Below are 13,739 nucleotides of genomic sequence, written 5' to 3'. Positions count from 1 at the left end.
TGACCTGCTTCTCCCCTATCTTCTGCTTTCCCGTGACTCTCCCTCCCCGCTCCTGGGAATGGAGCAATGGAGCGCGATATCCTTTTCTCCTCACCTTTTCATCATGTGCCTGTGTGCACCTGGTCACGTGTCCCTGCGTTGTGTGGGGGTGGGGCACTCGTGGAATTTTTTGCCGAGAGTGCTTTCGAGCTTTTTCTAAACTAATGAGCTGTCTTCTCTTATATTGGTGGTGTTGCCTTCTTCGTTTAAGCCAGTTTCTGCTTTAAATGGCACTTTCTGCCTAGTTTGCCTCTCAGGTTTGGTTCGGGCTCCCAGGCTCATCCTGTGCTTTCATTTCCAGAACAAAGATGCACAGCATTGCTCTCAGGGGTGTCACGGTCCAGGGGCGCGGTGTGGGCTGCTGGGGGGGGCACCCAACCCAGCATGGCGTCAGGGTCAGGGGAGGTGCCCTGGAACAGGGTCTTGAAGACCGTGGGATGAGGGGAGGCATTCCAGGCAGAAGGCAAGGCTTTGGCAAAAGTAGGGACTCAGGAGACTCGGTATTGAGAGAGGTGTGGGGAGAGTCACCTGCAGCTTCTCTGAGCATCTCTGAGGAGCAGCTCTGGGAATTGCACAGGGATGTGGGGCCGAGGCCCAGGCCAGTAGAGAGATGGGGAGGAGGGGCTGACTTTGAAACCTGGTTTGGAGTAGAACTGGCAGAACCTGTGAGGCCTGTCCCCACTTCACTGGGCCTCGCCTTGCCCTCCCCCGGGTGCACTTCTCCAGTGGAGCCTGAGGTTGTCCTCTGGGCTGGCCCATCATGGGATGGGGGCAGGGTAACGGGCAGCAGAAGGGACAGTAGTCCCACTGGTCTCATGCTCCCTCCTAGGCTAGGCTTGTTGGTAGGGGGACCCCAAGCAGCATCTAGGGGAAAAGCCTTCTTTTAAATGGGTCTGCAGAGGGCTCCCGTGCAGAGAGGAGTGTGGGGCTGTGCTCCCACCTCTGAGGGATCCCTGTCTTCTCTCCCCATCAATCCTACCCCATCCCCCATCTCTCCGGCCTGGAGGGCAAGATAGAGGAGCAAGGCGGGTGGGCTGCCCTGGAAGAGGCAAGTGCTGGTTCCTTGAGTTGCAGGAGCTGGAGGAGAGGGCCCTGAGCCAAGGGACCCTAAAGGGACTTGGGATCCTGCCGGCTCTGCCTGCCCATGGGCACAGCCCTTACCTGGCTTTCGCGCTTCCTCCCACTCCCGAACACCATTGCACCCTGTCCTGTCACCCAGTGCTGTCTTTGAGCCTTGCCAGCTCTACACCCACTCGCAGAATGTGCGTATGAGTGTGAACACACCCCCAAACGGGGCCCTTGGCTGGGCTATCACCTGCTTCACTTCAAGGCTGGGCTCACAGCTCAAGGGAGGGGCCCTGTGTCCTCTATGGCCCTTCACTTCTGGCACCTCTCCCCGTGTCCCTGAGGTGTTTGCTTCCACAGTGGCTTTCTGCTCCCCTGGGTGGCTCTCGAGGGCAGGCGCTTTGCTAAGACCCAGCGTGATGCATGCGCTCGGCGCACATCGTGAGTCTTAGCCTTTGAGATGCTCACTGTAGCCGCCTGGTGCTGCTGTCTTGCTCTGAAAGTTGGGCGCCACCACACCCCCCACAAAGGCTGGCATTAGAGATGGACGATAGTTTGCGGGGGGGCGTGGGGAGGAGTGTGTCGATGGATGAGGGCACGCTGGAGCCGTATCTATTGAAGACACACATATGCTTTCCAAATAATCCAAGCGGAATGAGAGCGTGTGTGTGCTGGAATCTTCATTCAGCACAGCCCAAGCCTGGACACAACCCCCGAACAGGACAATGGGGGAAGCAACAGATTCATTCATACCACGGAGTGCTACTCAGCAGTCAAAAAGGACACACTACAGTTTCACATACAACAGAGATGAATATCACAGGCAATGTATAAAGCTCCAGGAACCAGACGCCAAAGAGCACCTACCACATGACTCCATTGGGAGAAAGCTCAGGAATAGGCAAAGCTGATCGATTTTTTTTTTTTTTAAGGATTTTATTTATTTATTTGACAGAGAGAGAGATTACAAGGAGGCAGAGAGTTGGGTGGCGGGAAGCAGGTTCCCTGCTGAGCAGAGAGCCCGATGCCGGCTGGATCCCAGAACCCTGAGACCATGACCCCAGTGGAGGGCAGAGGCTTAACCCACTGAGCCACCCAGGCGCCCCAGAGCTGATTGATGTTGACAGAAGCCAGGGGTGCCCCTGCTGGGGCTGTGCGGTTGGCAAGGCAGGGACATGAAGGAACCTTCTCTGGCAGTTTCTTTGGCTTGATGTAGGTGGTGATTACAAGGGTGTCTGCGTCTGCACGGAAACCGTCAGGCTCTACACCAGACCAGTGCACTCTGTTTGTTATTCTACAATAAGAGAGTTAAAGCGGGTGGCGGGGGGGAGGGGGGGAGCTTTTTAAAAGGGCTTCTGAGATTCTAATTAGTTCCTTTAAACCCCACTGTAGCTTTTTCAGCAAAAACGAGGGAGGCCCACATGGCCTACGTTTTCTTCAGGATCCCAGAGGATTCTAATTTATGGGCAGAGAGGCCCAAGGCAAAAGCCTTCCCCAGTCCTGAGCGGCACAGAGCAAGTAGGCTGCTACCCGGGGGGTGGGGGGAGCGGCGGGGGGGGGGGGTCGCGACGGGCTGGTGGAGTGACCTGTCCGACGCCGGCCTGGAGGGCGGGCACCGGGCACAGAGGGCCGCCCCGAGGACCCTCCCCTCCCCTAGCTGCGGCCAGACCCCACTCCTCCTTGGGTTCCTGGAAGCTGCCCGACCCAGCGGGGTTTCCAGCACTCAGGGCTGGGAGCTAAGCCGCTCCTCCACTCCAGGAAAATATTTGTTCAGGGCCTTGGCACCCGCCGGAGAGGAAATAGAAGCCAGCGTGGAGCGGGCGGGCGGCGCTGCTGCGGGTGGCTCCGTCTGCCCCTGCAGACTGCATCAGGGGACCCCGAGGCCCCGGGACCCCACTGCGCAGCCAGGCCGGCCGGGGGTGGGGGTGGATGAGCCTGGGGGCCTTCAATGTTGTGTGTTCCTTCCCCTCCGGCGGTCACCTGTCCGATCCGCCCGCAACAGTTCCTGAAGTGTCCTGTGTGCCAGGCACAGTGCTGGGCCCTGGTCGCTGTCGGTGACACGGGCCCTGTCCCCACCTTCCAGGTCAGGGTGAGGAAATGCGGCCGGCAGAAAGGCCTTCCCCGCCTGATGGGAGCGCTGGGTGGACAGCGCTGAGGCCAGGGTGCTGGGGAGCGGGCCAGGCCAGGCCAGGCAGGGCCACGCTGCCAGTGGGGGGAGGGTGGGCAGGCGCCTGGCGCCAGGCTGGAGGAGGAGGAAGGCGAGAGGGAGAGGCAATCAGAGGGGCCGAGTGTTCCAGGTAGAGGGAACAGCACAGCCAAAGGCCCGGCGTTAAGAGAGAGCAAGGGGCTCTGGGGTGTGGAGAGCAGTTGGGGTTGGCCGTGGCAGGGACCCAGGAGTCGGGAGACTGGAGAGGAAGCAGCCGCTGACGCCGAAGGACCTCCCAGGGTGAGCTCAGGAGCATGGACTTTATCCCCCGGGCAGCGAAAGTTTTTGTTTGTTTTGCAACATTTAAACACATTGATTTTGATTCTTTTTGATATAGAAAAGTACAAAGAAGAAAACCAATTGGCCTCATATCCCACCCCGCAGATACTTCCCGATGACATTTTTAAAAAATCAAAGTGCTCTGTGCCCACGATTAGAAATCCAGGCAGAGCAGCAAAGCACACTAGGAGAAGGGAAAGCCTCCTCCCCACCTGTCTCCCTCGCCAAAGGCAATTTCATGTCACAGGGTTTTTGGTGCGTGCCTCCAGACGTTTTTCCATGCATAGCCTTGTGAGGATAAGCCCATGCTTTCAAGAGTTGCAAGCGACGGAAAGGCTCTCACTGGGGAGATGGGCAGCTCCTTTCCCTGACCAGACTCATCTGGGCCCTACTTCTTTCTTGTTAACGTCTGGGGAGCATTTTGTTGTCTGGACAGAACATGACCGACTCAACTCTCCCCTCTTGATGGGCATCTTATTTGCGGGCTCTGCTCTGGCTGACGGAGGGGGAAGCCGCCCCGGCAGGCACCTCCCACACACGGCAGGGGACACGGACCGAGGACACCATCTCTGGATGGAAGGAGGTGTCCCTCACGGTGACCCTCCAAAATGTCACCACTGGGCCACGGCTGTCGCCACACCCAGACGGCATGTGAGAGATGCCGGACACCCCCTCACGGGTCACCACGCACACCAGCCACGGGTTCCATCCTCCTTTCCCCAGGAGCTGGGGGACGTAGACCGTGTCACAGGGTGGTTTTGATTTCATTTCTTTAATTCTTTGAATAGGTTTTTGCTGTTCACCTTTCTTTTTTCATAGGGCAACTGCTTCTTCATGTGTTTTGGCCTGTTTTTCTAATGGGCCTTTTGTCTTTTCCTAGTGGATTGGCGTGGGCTCCTGGGGTACTGGTGATTTCGAGGGAGCAGCCTGTCAGGTTCTGGGGTCCCTCTGGCTGCAGGAAAAGGGGGATGAGGGTGTGGTCAGCTGGGAGGCCGGCGCAGGGGTCCCTGTGAGAGGCACACGGCCTGGAGTGAGCGGTGCTCTTGGGGAGGGGAGGTGTGAAGACCTTCAGACAGGAAGATCCACAGGACGAGCCAGTGAATTGATTTTTTTTTTTTTTTTGCACAACAATTCAGGGCACTTTGGGGGTCAGTAAAAAAAAAAAACCCCAACATTGCCAACTGCCCTCCTCCAAAGTTGTGACATAGGTAGGATTCACACCGATAAGCCACCATGTAGGCCTGAGCCCCCTGCCCGCTAGTTTGTGCCCCTCCTTTCCTGACTGTGTGGGCCATGGGAGGGATGGGGTGACAAGGAGAAGCGACGTGTCAAGGATGATTCCCAGGTTCCCACTTCAAATATTATGGTCCCATAAACCATGGAAATGTCTCGGAAATTCCAGTATTTCAGCACAGTTACCGACTGACCCATCAGTCAGCATGAGGCTGAAGCCATCCAGAGTCCCCTAAGAGGGAAATAGGGGTGCACTGGGCCTCAACACGCATGTTGGGAGGTGTGGGAGGAGACACGAGCTGAGGAGGAGCAGGGGTGGGGAGGTCCCCAAGTGAGTGCAGGCTTCTGGGTGCAGCTCCCTTCTGTGGGCAGAGCAGAGGGCCTGGCCCGCAGGAGACACGTTGGAAATATCCACTAATTCAAATTCGTTGTTACTCAAATTTATGTGGAGATCAAAATGAATGGAAAGGGACAGAAAAGGAAATGTAATTTTCTTCCTGTTTTTTTTTTTTTTTTTTTAATTGAGATCTATTTTACATACAGGAAAACTTGTTCTGATTGTCGTACAATTCTTTGACAAACGTGGACTGCCGTGTACTGCCCTCCCCAGTACAGCCCAGAACAGCTTCAGCACCCTGAAAAATCCCCGGTACCCCTCTGTCGCCCAGACCCTCCTCGGCGCCTGGCCCCTTGGCGACCACTGATCTGTTTTCTGTCCCGGGAATTTTGCCTTTCCCAGATGTCTTAGGAACGGAATCATATAGCATGAAGCTTTTTGAGCCAGCTTCTTTCATTTCGGAGACTGCCTTTGAGCCCCAGCCAAGCTGCTGGTGTATCAGGAGTGTGCTGCTTTTTATTGCTGAGTTGTATTCCGTGGTACGGATATGGTGACTTTACTCAGAATCGCCCCAAACTAGAATGAACCACATGCTCTCCAACTGTGAGGATTTCCTTATTTCTAGATTCATACATCAATACTGCCTTTGTCCGAGTTCAAGTCCTGATTTCAGACCAGAAGGCATGGTCCCTGTTGCCTGAAGGAGAGATCAGTGAGAGCCTGCGGAAACTTGCAGGCCCCTGGGAGGAGAGAGACCCGGGCCAGAGGGCAAGACAGGAGGCCTGCTCCAGGGCTCTTGGAGGAACTGTCCCCCCTCCTTTGAGCAGGCTCACGCTGAGCCCATGCAGCACCTCTGGTGAATTAAAAAAGACTGTCCATTTGGGGCTTGGCTCAGCAGATTATAAGAGCAAGAGCCTTTTCCTCCAGGCCCATGAACCTTGAACTTGGAAATCAGGATATTGGCCCCTCCTGGTCCGTTGACTCAGGCTAAGGCTGCACAACCACAGGGGCAAGCCAGATTGGGGCCTCTCACCCTTATAAACAGCAAAATGCTATATTCTGCAGATCCGGGAGGCAAGCAAGCATGAGGGCCTGTGTAAGCCTCAGAGGAAGCCGGCGTGGTGTCCTTGGGCTGCCTCAGGGCCTCCCCCTCACCCGGAATGGGAGGTCTGGACCCCAGAGACCTTGGCAGGGGAACATCTTCAATCCTGGGTCTGTAGAGCCCTTCCTAGGCCAGACTGGCCAGGACCCACACTGGCTGGCACGCCTGCTGCACCAGCCCCAGGTGTGAGGGCTTCTCAGGATGGGGACTCCCAGGGCTCCTGTTAACACCCGAAGTGAAGGTGCTGTGGGGGCACAGGAGAGGTGGTCATCCCTCCACAGCTCAGGGAGAAGGCAGAAGAGCGTGGAGGTTGAGGGGAAGACTGGAACCAGAGGCTTGGCCTTAGAATCCTGGTGGTTCCGTCTGCCAGTCACGTGATCTCCTCCATGGGGCGTCCTGAGGACTCCGTGAGGTACTAGGTAAATGGCATTTGGTCTGCTGCTGCCTTGTGGTAAGTAACAGATGCTGTGGTTAAACCCGGGCAGCACCACGGACTAGCAGGGCATCCGGGGCCCCAGCGTGGACATCCCCAGCCAGTGTTCTCTCCCTCTGGACACCGTCTCCCCATCTCCTAGGACATAGACAGGGTGAGATCACCCCTCACACCTTCCAGAACCCTTGCAGAGCAGGGTGACCAGACCTGGTGCTAACCAGGCCCAGGGGCTTTGATGAGGCAGACCCTGGGAGTTACCTTCCTAGGAGGGGGGGTGTCCCTGCAGCCTAAGGGTCAGGGGCAGAAGGTCTACACCAGGCCCCAGGGGTCCCCAGTGCAGAAGCTGCCGCGCCCCTGGGTTGGGTCCAGCCTGGCTATTGCCAAACCAGAGCAGAAGCTGAGGCTCCACTACTGGCCGGCTGTCCATAGTCTGCAGAAGGAGGAAGAATTTTTATCAACTGCTTTTCTCTGTACAATGCGTCCTCAAGGCTATATGAAATGTTTATATACTTTTCTCTCTCTCCTTTTTAAAAAATATTTTATTTGTTTATTTGACAGAGAGAGCCACAGCAAGAGAGGGAACCCAAGCAGGGGGAGCTGGGGAGGGAGAAGCAGGCTTCCTGCTGAGCAGGGAGCCCAATGTGGGACTCGATCACAGGACCCCAGGATCATGACCTGAGCCGAAGACAGACACTTAAACACACTGAGCCACACAGGTGCCCCCTTTTTCTCCTTTTAAATTAGGATGTTTTGCCATAGGAACCCAATGTGCTACCGCTGGAAGCCATTAGGGAAGTCTCTTCTCGTGGTGGGACAGACAAGCCGCTGTCAGGCTCCAGAGTGCAGACGCCGAGCGGGTGTGTCGCTGTGGGCAAGGTGGGCTGAGCCATCCCCATCCCAGAGACGTGCCCTGCCCCTGCGGCTCAGTGCAGGCTCTCAGCCCCGCCCCAGCCCCCCCCCCCCCCCCCCCCGGAGCTGGGCTCCCACCCACGGGGCCAGGCCAGGCACCACCATCAGCCTCTCACGTTCTCCGGACGTCCTGGGACTGGGCGCTGGTGCTGGTGTTATCATCATTCCCATTACCCAGGTGGGGACGCAGGTCTGGAAAGAGAGACACGCCCAAGGTCCCAGGGCTGGAGTTTCAGGTGCCCCATGCCTCCCCATCCCCATCCCAACTCAGTTATGTGGCCCAAGATAGGGGCAGAAGAGAGGGTGGTGGAGGAGGTGGGGAGCCGGCCTGTCTGCCCGCTCTCCGTCCCGGCCCAACAGCCAGCCCTCTTCAGCCCTGTCTTTCCAGCCTTCCTCGCAGCCAGCACCCGCGGACACACCAGGCTTCTCCCAGGAGCCGCTCGCCAGCCCTTCCCCTGCAGAGCACAGGCCCGAGCCTTGGACCTGGTGCTCAGCCCAGGTCTTCGGGAACTAGCCATGGGACTGCGGAGAAGCCCACACAGCCTTGGGTCTCTGTTTTCCTCATCTGAAGCCCAGGAGCACAAGTGCTTACCTTCAGGTTCAGGTAAAACTTTGAGAGAGATTTTTAAGAAATTCCATCACAGTAGGATTTTGGGTAATTATTAATAAGAGCTACCACCTATCATGGGCCTAGAAGGTGCCAGGCCCGACACCCACAGGCCCTCAAATGTGATAGGGACACAAGGTAGCATAGCGGTGGGAGCAGAAGCTTTGGTGTTAGACCTCACTTGCTGTGTGACTATAAACTCCTCGGAATCTGTTTTCTCATCTGTGAAATGGGGCTAACAGGTCTGCTGCTGTAGGGCTCTGGGGGGAATCACACAGATAATGTGAGTAATGTGAGTGGGTTTTGCTGTGGATACTTTGCAACGACTCCATACACAGTGGATGTTACTCTGACGTTCACAAAAGCCCTGAAAGGCAGGCATAACTACATTTCACAGATGAGGAAATCAAGGTTCCACATCGGGGCTTTGTAGAGCTACTGAGCGTCCACGCTGACCTGCAAATTCAGGTCTTTTTCCCTTGGAAGCCCAGAGCCCTCCCCGTGCCACTGCTGCTTCCAATCTCTCCCATTCTGCTCACAAAGGACCACCTGGGCAGCACTGGGTAGGCGGGGCTCTTCCAGGCCCCGGGCTGCCCCAGCCACCCCCGAGGCTATTCCCAGGCACGGGAAAGGGTGGCCTCCCCAAAATGCCTGGATGCTGGTGCCAAAGTCAATAATGATAGCCCGCCCTGCAGGAAACCATGGTCACCACGATACAAACAACTGGGAGGGACGGCAGGTCACTTGGGCCCCAGCACCCGCCAACTCTGTGTCCCTCTGTGCCGGAGGAGGGCAGGCTGGGGCTGGCACCTGGTGACTCTCAGACCCAGGAGTGGGGAGGGCGCCCCTTCCTCCAATATGGGCCGTGTCCCCTGTCCCTCTCCGGCGGCTCTCCTAGAAAGCTGGCCAAGAAGGCGGCAGTGGGCTCAGCTAGGAAGGATCCCAGGGAGGACCTTGGGTCCCTGGGTAGCTCCTCCCATGGAACCCTGGGCCCCAAGCTTGCTACTCCGTGCCTCTCACTGCCTCAGCTCCGTCTTGAGGCCTCCTCTGGATTAGGGGCTGAGACCCAGAGACCCCAGAACATGGCACTGGCCTCTGCAGAGCCATCAGTTCTGTGACAAGGACGGGCATGCTTTATTAAATACTATAGATGTCCAAGGGCAGTTGTTCTAGGGTCACAGAGGAAAGACACTAATCGGGCTTGGGGAGTTAGAGAAGATAGCTTAGAGGAGGGAACATCTGCTTTGGGTATTAACAAAGGAGCTGGCCAGGCCACACAGGAGACGGTGTTTCAGGCGAGTGCAGGGCGCACTCGGGGACCTACAGGTGCCCTCCCGCGTTCAGTGTCTTCGTGGGGTGTGGGAAAGCAGTGAGAGATGAGCCGGAGGGACGACGGGGGCCGGGAGAGGAGGACTTTGCACCCTGGGTCAAGGGGAAAGGGGTAGAGATGACGGTGTGCTGAGGTTAACAACTCCTGGCTTGTGTGAGCGCTGATGGGGCACGACCTTATGCTGTTACTTTGAAATCAGCTGGGGTGGGAATATTTACACCGGGGGACCTGGTCAGTGCTACAGACCAGAGCCAGTTGTTAACAAACACACACACACGGCAGCCTTTGGTGGGTGCAGGGGATAATTAGCTCTGGCTGCTGCTATGTGAAGGACGGATGGGAGGAATGGGCCCGGAGCCTGGAGATGGGCCCTGGGTGACCCCCCCGGGGATTGTGAGAGGCTGCCCCCAAAGGGCTAGGTGGTGGAAGACGGGCCCTGCTGTGTTGGCGCAGCCTGGGGTGGGGGGCGTGGCGGAGTGGGGAGCTCCTTCAGCCTGCTTCAGCCAGAGCCTGAGAACCCGGAATAAAAGCCTTAATGGGAAACACCTGGGCTCTGCCCGCCCTGCTGAGAGCGGGGGAGGGGGGTTAGGGACCGAGGCTGAGCCTGGAGGACTGGCTCCCCACCCCTTCCTTCGCTTGTGCTCCAGCTCTTGCTTGCGCTGGACGGGGCCCCCTGGGCCTGCGCTGGCGAGCTTGGCGAGGTGCGGAAGGAGGCGCGGCAGGGGTCATGGGCACGGGCCCCTAGTGATCGCTTGAGCCAAAGGGCTGGTTGCGTGGGTGTCTGTACTATGGAGGCTTCTAGCGAAGGTCCTATGTGTCAGAGCCACAACCAGCCTAGGTCCTGGCTCTCCCCTGGCTTCCCCGCAGAGGCCTGGAGGTGGGCGGGGTGGGGGCTCCGCTGGAGAGAGTACAGGGAGGAAAAGACTGAAATGCGGGGAAAGAAGTTCTGGCCCCGAGAGGACGCCACTTTGTTAACTGCGCTCCCACCTGTTATGTGCCTTCCAAACCCTGCTCCTCGCTCAAATTCCCACCCAGGGACCGACTCCCAGCCCAGGTTCAGGGCATCAGGGACAAACAGAGTATCTCTGCGCACATTAGAAACAGCGCCCCCTCTGGACAGGTCCAGCTCTGTGGGACGGGGGACTTTGGTGAGTGGACATGGCCTTGATTGTTCTTAGAAAGGAAGACACTCGCTTCAAGCCTGTCCCAGAGGAGTAGACTTCCCTTACACACACGCAGCTCTGCCTGCTCTGCCCTTCCCCCACCCGTGGGCCACCCCAACCCTCCCTAAGAATGACCCTGAAAAGGCGGGGAGGGAGCTGCAGGGCGGGGAGGAGGGCCTTGAGGGCAGAAGTCCTCACACACTTCAAGGGCTGGGGGAGGTGTAGCCCACTCGAAACCCCACTGGCTAACCGCCCACCCCCTGCTGACAGCCCTGCCTTGGGCCGCCTCCAGGAGGGGAAGCTCCGCACTCCTTCTGCGCACCATGTGGGGAAGGAGGCCCCGGCATTTGGAGATGAAAGGCACAGGGCCCGCTGCAGGGTTTCCCTCTGGAGCCATGTGGTCCCACCCAGCGCCCACCCTACCTCCAGACCCACGGAGTCAGCCGTGCAGCCATAAACGCTCTTGGGTAGAGGAGCTGGCCTTGCCTTGCCAGCCGGGCTGTGAGCGGCGCTGCTATCATCCCAGGCCTTGAACGCCGAACACCCCTGCACATCCTGGCCCTCTTTTAGAAAGCTGACCCTTCAGGGTGAGTCTGTCCTCTGGGGAAGACGGGGAAGGAGCCCAGAGCTGTGGGCCAGCAGGCTCAGGGACAGGCTCACGATCTTGGGGACATTCGTTCCCTCCTGGGGCCTCAGGTCTCCTCATCTGTGAAACATGGTCAGAGAGTTGGGTCGTGGGCCAGTGACAGGCAGAGCTAGGGTTGGAACCCCACAGCCAGGGCTGCAAGCTTCCTTGCGGCCAGAGGGACAGGCCGTGCTGAGTGGGACACCCCTCGTGGATCCTTTAGGACGTGGCCACCCCTCAGCGCTTCTCCACACAGAGGAATTTCTGGAAATCACGACATGGAGGATTCTTAGGGTTCTTGAGGCCATAGTCTTGAAACTGAGGCTCAGAGGTTCAGAGAGCCTGGCTCATCAAAGAGGGAGCCAGTTGCTCCCAGTACAGTGTCTCTCCACTGTTCAGGTGGTCGTCTTGGTCCCCGGCCGGGGACACTGCGTGCACGTGGCACCTGGATTGTGACTGGGGCCTCCTTCCCGCCGGAGGAGACAGTCTCTCTGGAGAAGCAGAAGCAGATGCGCCTTCCCGCGTGACTGTAGCTGTCACATGAGGCCACCCTTTCCCTTTGTTCCCAGTTACTGACTCACGGAATAGCCGTCAGTTCCTTGAAGAGAAAGGAGCTTTGGCCGGTGACCGGTGCGAAGTTGCTGAGAGTTCCCTGGGCAGGTCGTTTGCTGAGACCAGGCCCTGAGTTTGCGCAGCCTGGAAGGAGCCACGCTCCTGCCTGCAGAGCCTGGGGCAGGGCTGCCCCCACAGGCAGGAATTCCTGAGGCCGGCGGGTGCGGGGACCGGGGAGAGGGAGGGGGCCAAGGGGCTACCGCTGAGGATTCAGTCCATTGCTGAGTTCCCACGGGCACCTACAGGAAACCCAGCCCTAGGCTCCCCAGTGGAATAGGCCATTAGGGACCCCAAGGTCCTGCTGGGAAGACACCCACCAGACTTGAGCACTTGGCACCATGAGTTGTCTTCAGGCCCTGTAGGAGCAAGGGGAGGAGGGAGAAGCCTGCTGAGGGCTGTGGGTGCCAGGGGTGGGGTGGGGGTGGCTCTCAGCCTGGTCTAGAGATAAGAAAAAATAAGGAGCTAAGAAACCATGTCCGGCAGGGGAAGTGGGGCACTCCAGTCTTTCTGGGTGTTGCTGAAGTGGGTGCTGGTTCTCCAAGAATGGTTTCCCTGTAGCAGGCGCCACAGTGGCCAAAACAGACCACCCCCCCCGGCCCCCCAGACATGACGATGCAGGGATGGTGATGACATGAGCTCCCGCGAGTCAGGGTTCAGGAGTGGCCCCTGATTCCCAGCATGCCCTCCTTGTTCGGGGAAGACTTCCTGTAGGGTTCAGGATGAAGCGGTCAGCTCTGTGGGTTCCCCCAGGTGGGGAGCTCAGACACCAGAGTTAGTGTGACCCCTGCCCACTCAACACCACCCCCTCTGGGGAGGCAGTTTCTCTCTGTGGCCTTCTGGATGCTTTTTTTCCCCTGTCCAGGAAAGTCTTCCCTCTTACATGCTGTCTCTCCTCACAGTGCCACTTGTGCCACGGGCAGCCACTTGGGAGAAAGATCCTCGGGAGGTGGGGCCACACAGCCCTGGAGCCAGCCTCCTGGAGACCAAGAGCCCCGGATGGACCTTGTGGCTTCTCCTCCCTCTCCTTCCTCCTCGTCCCACATACTTTTTTGGCCTCTGCTTCCCTCCATTACATTCTCAGCAGCTGCCCACTGATTCTAAGACTGCCCACATTCACAGGGCAGGCTTCCAGGAGGAGGTGTCACTGAGCTGGATCCTGGAGTGCTAGGAGGATCCTTCTGTAACTCTAGAAACTTCCAGCAGTTTCTAGGAGCCTTCCAGGACAAGGCTGAGGCTGTGAGTCGAAGCAGCTCTGTCTTCCATTACCCACCCTTACACTGACCCACAGATTCTCCTCAAGCCCCGTGGCAGTGGGGTGCAGGTTTGAGGAGTCCTCAGTCCATGGGACAAAGAATTTTGTCTGCCTCGTGGGATGTGCAGAGCTGGGGCAGCTGACTGGGGACAGAACGGGAGGATTTAGAACCCTGAGGTGGGGAGAGAGCAGGAATGGGCACAGAGAGAGAGAAGGGGGTGAGACCATCTCTCCTCAGTGTCTCCACCCTCCTGAACGCAGGAGTGTCCGACGCTCTCACACCAGTGTCTTGGGGTGTCTTTGCCAGTTTCTTGCTGTAGCTCCTGGCAGTCTTAGTTCAGGGGCCTTGTCCCTGTGCTGTGCTGTGCTGTCGTGGATGCTGTGTGGAGAGCCGGCCCTGCAGCCAGGTGCACAGACAGGAGGGACAGCTAGATACTACCTACTCGTGACAGTTATGCTACCCCTCCCCTCCCCCACCCTGCCACCCAGACTGATGACTTCCTGAAAAGGGGTTCAATGGGGGATTTGTGACATGGAACATTTGATG

General features: G+C 57.9%; 2 long non-coding RNA genes across 4 annotated transcripts; one reads left to right on the top strand and one right to left on the bottom strand.

Annotated features, from left to right (window-relative positions):
* The first annotated feature begins 2,312 nt into the window (after window positions 1-2,312).
* Window positions 2,313-4,045, top strand: LOC309872669. The gene is made up of 3 exons (XR_014316046.1): window positions 2,313-2,388; window positions 2,497-2,622; window positions 3,837-4,045. It is a non-coding gene; the product is annotated as an uncharacterized lncRNA (long non-coding RNA).
* Window positions 4,046-5,322: 1,277 nt separating this feature from the next.
* LOC309872415 lies at window positions 5,323-12,288 on the bottom strand. Of its 3 annotated transcripts, none has more exons than XR_014315854.1 (3): window positions 11,127-12,288; window positions 7,458-7,795; window positions 5,323-6,832 (listed from the first exon to the last, which is right to left on the bottom strand). It is a non-coding gene; the product is annotated as an uncharacterized lncRNA (long non-coding RNA). The 3 variants fall into 3 exon arrangements; XR_014315855.1 differs by having other exon boundaries at window positions 5,323-6,702; XR_014315856.1 differs by lacking the exon at window positions 5,323-6,832 and adding an exon at window positions 6,855-7,369.
* Between the last annotated feature and the right edge of the window lie 1,451 nt (window positions 12,289-13,739).

This window comes from Mustela nivalis (assembly GCF_964662115.1).
Source record: "Mustela nivalis genome assembly, chromosome: 8".
In the NCBI taxonomy this organism is placed as follows: domain Eukaryota; kingdom Metazoa; phylum Chordata; class Mammalia; order Carnivora; family Mustelidae; genus Mustela; species Mustela nivalis.
This window is presented reverse-complemented; position numbering and strand designations above follow the sequence as displayed.